This window comes from Peromyscus eremicus, chromosome 9 (assembly GCF_949786415.1).
Source record: "Peromyscus eremicus chromosome 9, PerEre_H2_v1, whole genome shotgun sequence".
Lineage (NCBI taxonomy): Eukaryota > Metazoa > Chordata > Mammalia > Rodentia > Cricetidae > Peromyscus > Peromyscus eremicus.
The window spans coordinates 37,119,202-37,130,933 of record NC_081425.1 but is presented as its reverse complement, the minus strand read 5'-3'; the positions used below and the strand labels follow the sequence as shown (position 1 = coordinate 37,130,933).

Genomic DNA, 11,732 nt, shown 5'->3' with positions numbered 1-11,732 from the left:
GAAGAAACTTGAAAGACTAAATGGGACAATGTTTTGAACGGTTTAAACATAGATCAAAACATTGATTAATCATCTTGTTGGCACAGATGCACTTTATATCATTTGTCAGCAACATAAAATTCACATCCAGTTTCCTCCAAAAGAATTACAAAATTAATTTGATACATAATTTTGAGACCCCTTTAAAAAAAAGAAAATATTTATGTTTATATTGAAATTGCCATAAATGAGATTATACACAATTGAACAGGGTACATTTCTGTTTTTCTTAATTTATGAACTATTATTCTATGCAATGCTAGCTATATTAAGAAAATGCACCTATTCATATGGCACCTTTCTTCACTTGGAAAAGGAAATCCTTTGATTTTTTCTTTCTGAAGTACCAAATTATTAAACAAATCATAAAGTTAACATTTTTTTAAGTATTCTTAGTCTCTCTTTTGTTTTTAGTTTGCCAAGATGTTACTGCTTATTAACTGACCAGGTAACAAAAATGGGTGACACCTCAGTTTATCCCTCTCATAAGCCTGCTTATCTGATCTTCCTTGTGGCCAGCATCTCCACCTTCCACAACATGAGATGTCTTTTTTTTTTTTTTTTTTCATTTCACCTCATGGAGAAGATGGTTTGAAGACCCACAAGAAGGTGTTTTCTTCATTGACCAGTTTTCCATCTTTATAGCTCTCATGAGTTAGATCCTGCATGCAAATGATTGCGTATTTACTAAGAGGTCTAGCAGTCAAGGCATTATCTGTCAAGGCCAATCGCTTCTTACTGATTTTGCCATAGCCAGGCCTATAGATGAGCTCATTTACCTACTTCAGCCTGGGGTATCCCCATGCAATGTATGATTTCACAACCCTCGGGATATTAATTGAAGCCTTGTTGAGCTTAACAAAGTTGCCATTAAAGATCTGGCCCAGACGAAACAGCGGCAATACATTGCAGACCTTCGGGGCTACACCATCCGTGTCTCAGATTCTGAGGACAAACACAATTTCTGTTCTGCAGGGACATAGAAGTTGCAGCTTTTCTTACCATCCTACCCACTCGAATCTCAGTTGTGTATTTCTTATTAATAGTGCTTTGTTTTTCTTCATAGATAAGTTTTTCCCTTGATTTTCAAAGCAGTTTTGGGGGCAAATTATTCCCAGCAAGAGCTTCACTTTCAACTCTGCGAATTTCCTTTGCTTTTTCTTAAGAGTTTTTGTTGCAGCAAGAACCTTCTTTTACTTCTCTATGCACAGCCTCTATGTTTCCAGCCAGAAAAAAAGAACAATCTTCTTAGTCTAAACATAACTTAGGTAATTTGCTTATGCATTTCTTTTTTTTTTTTTTTTTTTTTTTTTTTTTTTTTTTTTTTTTTTTTTTTTGGTTTTTCGAGAAAGGTTTCTCTGTGTAGATTTGCGCCTTTCCTGGAACTCACTTTGTAGACCAGGCTGGCCTCGAACTCACAGAGATCTGCCTGCCAATGCCTCCCTAGTGCTGGAATTAAAGGCTGCGCCACCACTGCCCGGCTTATGCATTTCTATTAGGTCCCAAAATATACAGATATCTCTAGTAGAAAGAACTCTTGTCTTTCACTTGTTCTTTGTAGTATTTTGTCAGAGGCATTTTTATACTAACCATTGTTTAATTGAATTTCAGTTTCAACTTTTCCTTTTCTGGTAAAACATGTCTTGCCCATGAGGAAACTAGTGTCTGACTACAAATTATAGATGACCTTTTCCCTTTCATTGAAAAAATAGTTTGCGAAGCTTCACAATAATTTAGGTAAACTTTTCCCACTTTTAAATCAAATCTTCTAGGTTCTGCTTTGGCAAAATAGAAAATAGCTGCATTTAGTAATTGCATGCATACTGTGTTATTACTGTTAAGGTTGAACGATTTCACATGAGTAATTTTCCCTTTCCGAAAACAATAACAAATGCTATTAATTTTGACGAGTAGTGTAGGTCTGTTTTAAATTAAAATTCTGTCTGTTGTTCAGTGGTATTCAGTCATAAAATATCTTGATGAGCAGCTTCTCTATGACTGTGTTTCAGGAAAATTGTCTAGATTATACAGTCAAATTCTGATGTTTCCTAGAAATTTGCAGTTGTGTTAAACGTAACTGCACCATCAGGACTTGCATATATTTTATTGAACATACAGGAAATAATCAGTGGTCTTAAATCCGTGCCATTAACTCACAGGCCATACTGTCTCGTTTAAATGCCAAATCTCAGTATGACAAAAATTGTATTTATTATACCTTCTTTTCTTAATTTCTTGAAACTGGCCAAGAAATTTACTTTACCTAGTATTGCAAGCATAACTCTACAGAAAAGAGTACTATGAATTCTCCTTAGTGATTTTGCTTGTCTTCTTTTCAGGTTTTTAGACTTCATTCTGGTATTATATTCAAAATAATTTATTATAAAGTATTAAAATGTGATCATACAAATATCTTGGGATGTTGTATGTATAGTTAGCTAGAAATGATCAAATCAGTAATTTCAAATTATGTTCCATGATATACTGGCTCTTCAGGATATTCGTGGATGCTATTTGCAATCAAAATAGCATTTTTATTGCAGGAGGAATCCTCTAAATCTAATATACGTCACACTCTCAAAGCATGCTTTACTCTATTTCAAATTTCCTCAATATTTTATCACAATTCATTATTTCCCAAGAGTATCTTCTGAAATAAAATAACCTATAGAATTTTCTTGAGGTTAAGAGTAGCTTAGTCTAAAAATATGAAACATGAAGACTCAAATTCGATCATACTGTCTGTGTAAAAAGCTAGGCATGGTGGCAGTTGTCTACAACCCTATCGCTACAGAGGTAGACACAAGGGAAATGTTAGGGTTCGTGGACCAGCTAGTCTAACTAAACGTGTGAGCCTGGGTCTTAAAATACAAGGCAGTCAGTTCTGGAGGAAAGACACTGATGTTTGCCTCCAACTTACACACACACACACACACACACACACACACACACACACACGTGCATTCTCTCTCTCTCTCTCTCTCTCTCTCTCTCTCTCTCTCTCTCTCTCACACACACACACACACACACACACACACACACACACACACACACACACACTCAAAGAATATGCTTAAAGAAAAACTAACATAAGCAATGCTATAATAAAACTCTCCAGTTGTAGTAATCGGATTTTTCCATTGGTACTTACCTCTAATTAAACTAAGATACATTGTTTAGAGCTTGCTCCCCAATTATATTACAGTTCTGTGCTGTGTGTTTGAAGAGTATATCATGTTGCATGTATCATGGTACATGTGTAGATATCAGAGGACAATTCTCAGGTGTTGGTTTTCTCCTTCGAGCATGGAGGTCCTGGGGATGAAACTCAGGTTATCAATCTTAGTGGCAAGCTCCTTTACCCACAGGATCATTTTGCCTGCCTTTGATTAGTATTTACTTTCAGATTTCCTACTTTCCTATATACTCAAGTTATAAACCACCTCAAAGAAAATTTAGATGGAAATATTACGTTCAGTCTTATTCCTTGCACAAGCTATCAAACTTTAGTTCCAGTTACAATATACCTATTACACACAGATATTTTTACTTGTCATATTAAATAAAATGTTTTAGTTGCTTTCTTGTCTGCTCTCCTTATATTAGGGAGGTTTTCATGTAAAGGTCTAGAACTTGTTTACACTGTGTATGTCACAACAGCCTGAAGGATTTTTATGAAGTAGACTTTCACAAATGTTTTTCTGGATATTATTTGAACAAGAGACCTTGTTGTATCTGTTGCCTTTTACAGAACTACTGGATTCCTTTACTAGAAATGAGCAGGAAGGGAAGTGTCAAGGTCTGGACTTGAAGTTGTGTATTTATCACCAGGCTAACTTCAACGCTGCACCCCCAAACTTTTTAGCCCACAGATGTTTCTGTCAGTTGCTCAGTCTCGTCTCTCAACTTGAAACGTGCATTGAAAGAAGCTGAAAAACACGGTGATTACAGTTCGACAAATTAAGTTCTACAATGGTCCAATTAGAATGACAAATTGTTCCACTCTCTCTTTAGAATATTCCCATCACATCCAGTGAAAAAGGCACAAAACAAATGAGGCATTCAAAAGTCCTGCTTAATTCCCTCTTCCCTTTAGAAGGAAGGACCAGAGTGGAAAACAAACTGAAATTCTCAAAATCTGAAAGCTACAAAATGAACACTATAAAATTAAGAGGACCTCAAGTGGAAAAGCATTAAAACTTAGGATTATTTGTAAATGACATACATATACAATGTAGTTCACTATATGTCCAAAATGATGGCAATATTAAGATTTTATGTCATTCCATATTTTGCTCCAAGATCCTCTTTATCTACATAGGACACTTAATCTTCCTTTTAAAATCCTTTAAACCAAATACCTAGAATTTTCATGGAAATGACATTGAATTGCATTTAATGAGATATAAAAATGAAACAGGTTTCTATTTATATTATTTATTTATATTTATATTATTAGTGGCAACTTCTAATACAAGGAGCAGCAACAGATTAGTTTTAAAGTTCTGCCCATTATAATAGGTCCAAACTGAAATCTGTTTGAACTCTTTTTATAATCCCCACTGGTGACAAGATCAAGCCAAGCTAATTCTATTATAAAAGCTAGTGAATTTATTTAATTTCCCATAAGTAGGTTTAAACTATATATGGCCACTTTGTTCACAGTAACATGGGATGAAAAAGGCATGCTCATCACTTGTGGCTGTACTGGAGGGAAGTCTATTAATTATTTGTGGTTTACTCAGATTCACCAAATGCTGCTGGACCTCAGTTACAATCATTCTTTCACCAGTTTATCAAGAGCATGCTTTTTTTTTTAACTAAGTAGTTCTTACATTTATCTATTTATTCATTTATTTATTTTAAGAAATTTTTTAATTCGTTTTACATACCAATCACAGATCACCCTCTTCCCTCCTCCCTCCCCTTCAGCTTCCCCTCCCCCAACACACCCCCATCCTCTCCTACAAGAAGGTAAGGTCTCCCACGGGGAGTCAGGAGAGCCTGATACATTCAGTAGAGGTAGGTCCAAGCCCTTCTGCCTGCATCAAGGCTGTTTGAGGTATCTTACCATAGGTAGTGGGCTCCAAAAACCCAGCCTATGCATTCTACTGCCAGGAGTTCCTTTAAACAGATCAAGCTACACAACTGTCTCACTATGCAGAGGGTCTAGTCCAGTCCCATGGAGGCTCCACAGGTGTTGGTCTAAATTTCATGAGTTCTCACTAGTTTGGTTTGGTTGTCACTGAAGGTTTCACCATCATGATCTTGATGCCCCTTGTTCATAGAATGCCTCTTCTCTCTCTTTGACTGGACTCCTGGAGCTCAGACTGGTGTTTGGCTGTGGCTCTCTGCATCTGCTTCCATCAGTTACTGGATGAAGACTCTATGATGACAGTTAGGGTATCTGATTACTGGGATAATCCAGTTCAGGCACCCTCTCCATTACTGCTAGTAATCTCAGCGGGGGTCATCCTTGTGATTCCTGGGAACTTCCCTAGCACCAGGTTTCTTTCTATCACCATGATGTCTCCCTCTATCATGGTATCTCTGTCATTGCTCTCCCACTCCATCCTTGTTCCAACTTGACTACCCCATTCCCTTATGTTCTCACCCCCCATGCCCTACCCTTGCCCTGGGAAGGAGAAATAGATGAGATCTCCATGAGTAAATCGTGGGCAAGAGTGTTCTATTTTTATCTCTGTAATGAAGAGTTTAGGCTAATTTTTTTATTGTGTCTATACATACCAAATTTTCAGCATTAACAAAAAGCTATGCTGCTGCTGTTATACTATTGTATCAGAATATGTTATCATTTTTTACATTTAAATTGTATTTTTTCCCAAAGAGGCCATCACATACAGTGAAAGTGAACATCAGCTTAACTAAGTAAGCAAGCATGTCACGTATAGTATAACTATGGGACTGAGGTTCTGGGCTGAGTTTGTAGGCTGAAGGCTATCAAATTGTGCTCATCTGCGTCAAAGGCCAGATCTTACAAATCAGGTAAACTGCTCTTCCCTTTCTTTTGTGTTGTAAGTTTAGCTTGACACGTTGAACAGAGGGTCATTCTGACCCAGTTTGGGCCTGGAATGTTGTGACATTTTAGAAACTTTTGTTATCAAATAAACTTCTTTGAGCTAGTGTCAGGTTTCCTGTTAGCTGTGGTGTGAAATAAATAATCGAGAGCTCCTAGACAGCACTAAGATCGTGAACTGGTACAGTACGGCTAAAAAAAAAAAAAAAAAAAAAAAAGGTGGCACAAAGTTATATTCAATTGAGGTTTTGTATTCTTGGTAGGAATATAGATAATGAGTATCAGTCTTGCTTTGGAAAACAAAAACAGAATCATTTAGCAAAACTGTGCAATAACAAGAAGAGCAATAATAAAAAATAATTGTATTTTGGAAAGTGGAAATTATTTAAAAACTTAGATAAATCAAAGCAAATTCACAATGTTTCTATAATTAGTAAATATATATATATATATATTTGTAAATATATAATTAGAAGTATGTGTTGCAAACACTACTTGGAAATTGAAGAAGCAGTTATAATCATTCTTAAGCCAAGACCCACCATGTTTTTTTTACACACTCTTATCAACTACCCCAACTAGCCAATCATTAACTCTCTAGTAAAGAGCAGAATCTTATTCCAGAGAAAACATAAAAAGGTCTCTAAAAACCACACACATGACAACATTAATGAGGAGAAAACTTTTATTTCCTGAGTCCTAGTGCATCATTGTGCTCATCCTCTAGACTCACCTTCTACGGCACTGGGATAAATAGATAGCACACTTTTCATTTCCAACAAAATATTGCAAGATTTTAAAGTCATTACCAGAATCACCACTCCTCCACAAGTCACCAGCTACAGGAAACTGATTTGAGAAATATAGATGAAACTCACATAGAAAGCCACCAGAGTAAAAATTGTGTGTTTTTCTACCACGTGCTTTAACAAACAGATGAAAGGTAATACTCCTGCTTTATTGCAAGGATAGAATTCACTTTGAAAAAAGAGGGCAGAAGCAGATCTTCTCTAACTTCAAAATAAGCAGAAATTTAAAAAGAAAATTAAATGTTTGGAATACAGGTGAGTTAAAACTGAATAAATACAAAGTACCAGCCCCCAAAAAAATTAATACTGAGAATTCTAGAAAAGAACATAGGTAATACGAGAAAAGGAATCACTACTTAAGTAAAATAAATTCCAAAGAAATGGTTGGGTTAAATTTTGGGTTAAGGGCACACAGTTCTTTCTGCATTAAACAAAAATGTGGATGCCTGTACTGTTTTTTAGTTTTGTAGAGAAGAGTGCTGTGGGATGGTCTGTATGTCAAGTGTGTTGCTGATTGGTCAGTAAATAAATCACTGATTGGCCATTGGCTAGGCAGGAAGTATAGGCGGGACAAGGAAAAGAATTCTGGGAAGTGGAAGGCTGAGAGGGAGACACTGCCAGCCGCCACCATGACAAGCCGCATGGGAAGATCCCGGTAAGCCACAAGCCACGTGGCAAGGTATAGATTTATAGAAATGGATTAATTTAAGCTGTAAGAGCAGTTAGCAAGAAGCCTGCCACGGCCATACAGTTTGTAACCATTATAAGTCTCTATGTTTACTTGGTTGGATCTGAGGCTGTGGGACTGGCAGGTGAGAGAGATTTGTCCTGACTGTGGGCCAGGCAGGAAAACTCTAGCTACAGAAGAGAATGTGTGAAATCCTTAAAAATTTCAGAGACAAAAGTAAGCTGCACAAACATAACTTTTAATGTACCTTTGTCAATAAGTCATGAAATTACTAATATTATGTCCTGAATGTGCTTTGAGGTTGAACTGGCTTTTATGGGAAGTATGCTGCAGTGCAAGGCTAGGGCATGCTTCCGGACGCTGTGGGAAGCGTGAAGCTGTAGAAGGCTAATACATCCTTTTCCGTGGTGAAGGTAATAATTGGTGACTTAAGAAGAAAAATTAAGAAATAGTGAAAGAATCTTTAGTATATAATGGCTTGAAAGAATGGATCAGCTAACGGTGCTGGTAATATCTGTCTCAACAGAAAGAGAGAGGAGGAAATAAGGAAGCCACAGTTTTATAAACATAGGATTTTTATGTCAATATATACATTTTATTTATAAAAAGATTAATCAGTAATTTTTTTCACTTAGCTGAACCTTGGAATTCCATCTGTAGTCATCTGTTTCTGCTTAACATATCAATGTTTATAATATCAAAATCATAAAAAACTCGAAGTATACAAAATAAAGGAAAATTAAATGAAATATTCATGATGTATATCGCAAGAAATTTTGTACTCATTAAACATTTTGAAGGGTTTTAGCATTTTAAAATTCACACATATTAATGTTAAATGAAAACATGAGATGAAAGATTTATATTTAACACAACTCAACCTAATACAATTGAAAAAAATCACTATGACATGATTAATTTTAGAAGTAGAATTTTTCATATTGTGCTTTTAAATTTCCTATATCATATTAAATATTACATAATAGAAAATTTATTTTACATATAAAGATTTTGGAACTTAGAAATCTATGAAACTATTATTGAATATTTTCTCTTTAGGTTAAATGCTGTTCACTATATTTTCAAATTTGATCCAAACTAGCAAATATAATTTGAACTCATGAACCTAATGTAAATGGTAATATGATTATTACTTTTCCTATTTTGCTTAAATGAAAAAAGTTTCCTAGGTTAATAAAACATTTATAGCTTTCCTCGGGAATAGAATTGGGAGTTAAGGGTCAGACCCTGCTGGTAGGAGCCTCATATTATCATCATCATTCTAGATTGTTATGCAGTCAAAATGAAGGGATTTGGTTTGGGAGGTGGTGGTGGCTCTCTCTCTCTCTCTCTCTCTCTCTCTCTCTCTCTCTCTCTCTCTCTTCTCTCTCTCTCTCTCTCTCTCTCTCTCTCTCTCTCTCTCTCTCTCTCATAGCTTCAGAACTCTCATAACTTTTTATTTTCAAAATTGAAAGAGGCAAGAATAGAGTTTTCTGAAAAGTCTTCTGGTTACAGATCTGATTCAACAAAAGAATGTATGTATTCATACATTTTCCAGGCAAAGGTATAATAAGAATGTACAACTGAAACAAATAATTTATGACTATAGAGTGATAGAGGACCAAGAAGAAAATGTAAAAGCAGTCAATCAATAAACCTTGCTCTGTTTCAATTTTGTCACTGAGTTCCTTCCCCGTGTTTTAACTGAAATGGACAAATGACCCTATACAATCACTGTTCTAACACTGGCAACTCTAGTTGGCTGTGGTGTCAGCCATCTTTTAAAATTCTTCATGTCCTAAGGAAAACTCATGTCACCCAGTAAGACTGTTCAGAGGAAGGAGGATACACCCAGCTCAGTGGTGGACACAGAGGGGGCTCAGGAAAGGGTTTTGTGCTTCCATATTGGTGTTGCCCTGACATTTGGCTGATACATAACACAACATGATTTGTATTGAATAGTAGGAGTAACTCGTGAAAGAGGTGACATAAAAGCTTTTCAAGACAAGTGGTCAGGGAAGGCCATATATTCCAGATCCTAGCAGCTTCAGACCAACAAGTGCCTGCTGCAGTTCCAGAAATAGTGTGAAGAGATAAGTAAGTTTCCACTGCATAATGTGTGATCTTTCATGGCTTTGTATGCATGGGAAGAATGCAGATTTATGCCTATATTTGCTATTTTTTAAATGAGCAAAGATGAAATGTAGAGCTCAAACACATAAACCGACTAATAAAATTGCTGACTAAAACAAATTTAAAAAGTATGCAAGTGACACAGATCTACTCATTTAATTGCCTTTAGAAACCTCTAAAAGCCTGTGGGCTTAGGGATAACACAACGATTGCCTAAATGTATATTTCTTTTCCCCATGTGACTTTATTGCCAAATTATTTCAGAGGTATTATCCAATATATCTTTTCTCCTAGAAAAGAATTATTAAAAGTAGTAATGAATTATCTTATTGTCTTTATTTAGCTGAATCTTTTACAGTCAGACTGAATATTTTTAGTAGGGGTCCTTTCTATAAATTTTCTCTTTTCTGTGCCTTGTCTTATGTAATTCAATGGATACCACAAAGTCCTGTATTACTCTGTGAGAATGGCTTGTAATCACCAGAATGGGGAGTGGATCAGAAAGGGCCAGAGGTTTTGACATCAATACTGACTTATTCATTGGAAAGAAATTGCTTTCCATGTTATTCAAAGTTCAGCTTCATGCATACTATAGTCTTTTTGCAATATTGTCACTACTTAGACATTTAAAAACACAGAAATATAGAGAAATAATTTTTTGTGTTAGTTTTTCACAAAGGTCACTGACAGAGCCTCAGAAATGGCGATCAAATAATTCCACCTTTGTTGATCTCTCTGGAGGGTCATAATCAATAAGTCCAAAGTTCTAACTCCTTCTCCTGCCAGTATTTTTTTTTATCCAAAATTAAATCTTGTAACTGTGAAGTGTTTTTGCAAGTGGAAATAAAAGATTTCTTATTTCTTCTCGATGACAGGGAATCAGTATTATGTGAAAATTTTAAAATATATGGTTATTTTAAAAAAAGCATTTTAGACTCTTACTTCCTAATCATTTAGTTCGTTTTCTGTTACTGTAAAGAAAGCATCATGACCAAAGGCAACTTGAGAAGAGAAAGTTTATTTTCAATTATTTCAGTTCCTCCAAGTGATGAGTCCATCATGGTGGGGCAAAGGCATGGCAGCAAGCGGTAGGCCTGGCAACAGGAATAGACAGGTGAGAGATCGTGCCTTTAACCTACAGCATGAAGCAGAGAGAGGAAATCGGAAGTAAAACACAATGACGAGCTCCCAAAGATTACCCTAGTCACTTACTGCTTCCAACTAGTCTGCACCTTTGAAATATTCCCAAACAATATGTTATCTCCAAATGTTTTTGGGCTACATGCACAGCTATCTTCTGCAGTGTATGGTGGCACCCAACTGGGATAGCAACAACAAATTAGGTGATGTTTGTTCTTTATTTCGGGCTGCCAGTTTGAGATCCTCCCATTTACTTCACCTGCCGCCAATGCTGAAAATGAAAGGCTACTTACAGTATTTTTCTTCTCATGAAAGTGAGTAAAACTGAGCAAGCACACTTACAACTCCTATGTGATATTGTCATTCCTGTGGCCAAGTATGTCACATGAGCATGCATATGTCAAGCACCAATAAGGTATATAGTCTACTTACAATGGGGAAGTAAGGGGAATGAGTTTTGCTAAATAATACAAAATATCACAGAGGATATATAGGTCCCATTTAAGAGAAGAAGTTGAGTGAGGTTTCTCGGTGAAAGTGCCAAAAAGCTCATTCCCTACTTTTTTCAATAAATTATACTAGAAATATAATACTTTCATTTAACTCTTTGTTCATACCTGCTGATGCCTGGCTTCTCATCTCCTAAGCTCCTAAAATTTCCACTGTATCTCATGTTCTGAATCTCTTCCCTCAGCTCATATACACTATTTTACTGATAGAATCAAGGTTTCCAATAACCCAACAGGACATGGCCACTGAAAGGAAGCTGGGCAGGGACTGGAGTGGTTAATAAATAGCTCTGTTTTGGAATACTGAGAAGTAAAGTAGAATTAAGTTGAACAATTAATTTTTATGGATGATCTCTCAAACTTGTTCCAGCAATTAA

General features: G+C 36.0%; 1 pseudogene; it reads right to left on the bottom strand.

Annotated features, from left to right (window-relative positions):
• Positions 1-508: 508 nt before the first annotated feature.
• LOC131919832 (60S ribosomal protein L7-like) lies at positions 509-11,519 on the bottom strand (annotated as a pseudogene).
• Between the last annotated feature and the right edge of the window lie 213 nt (positions 11,520-11,732).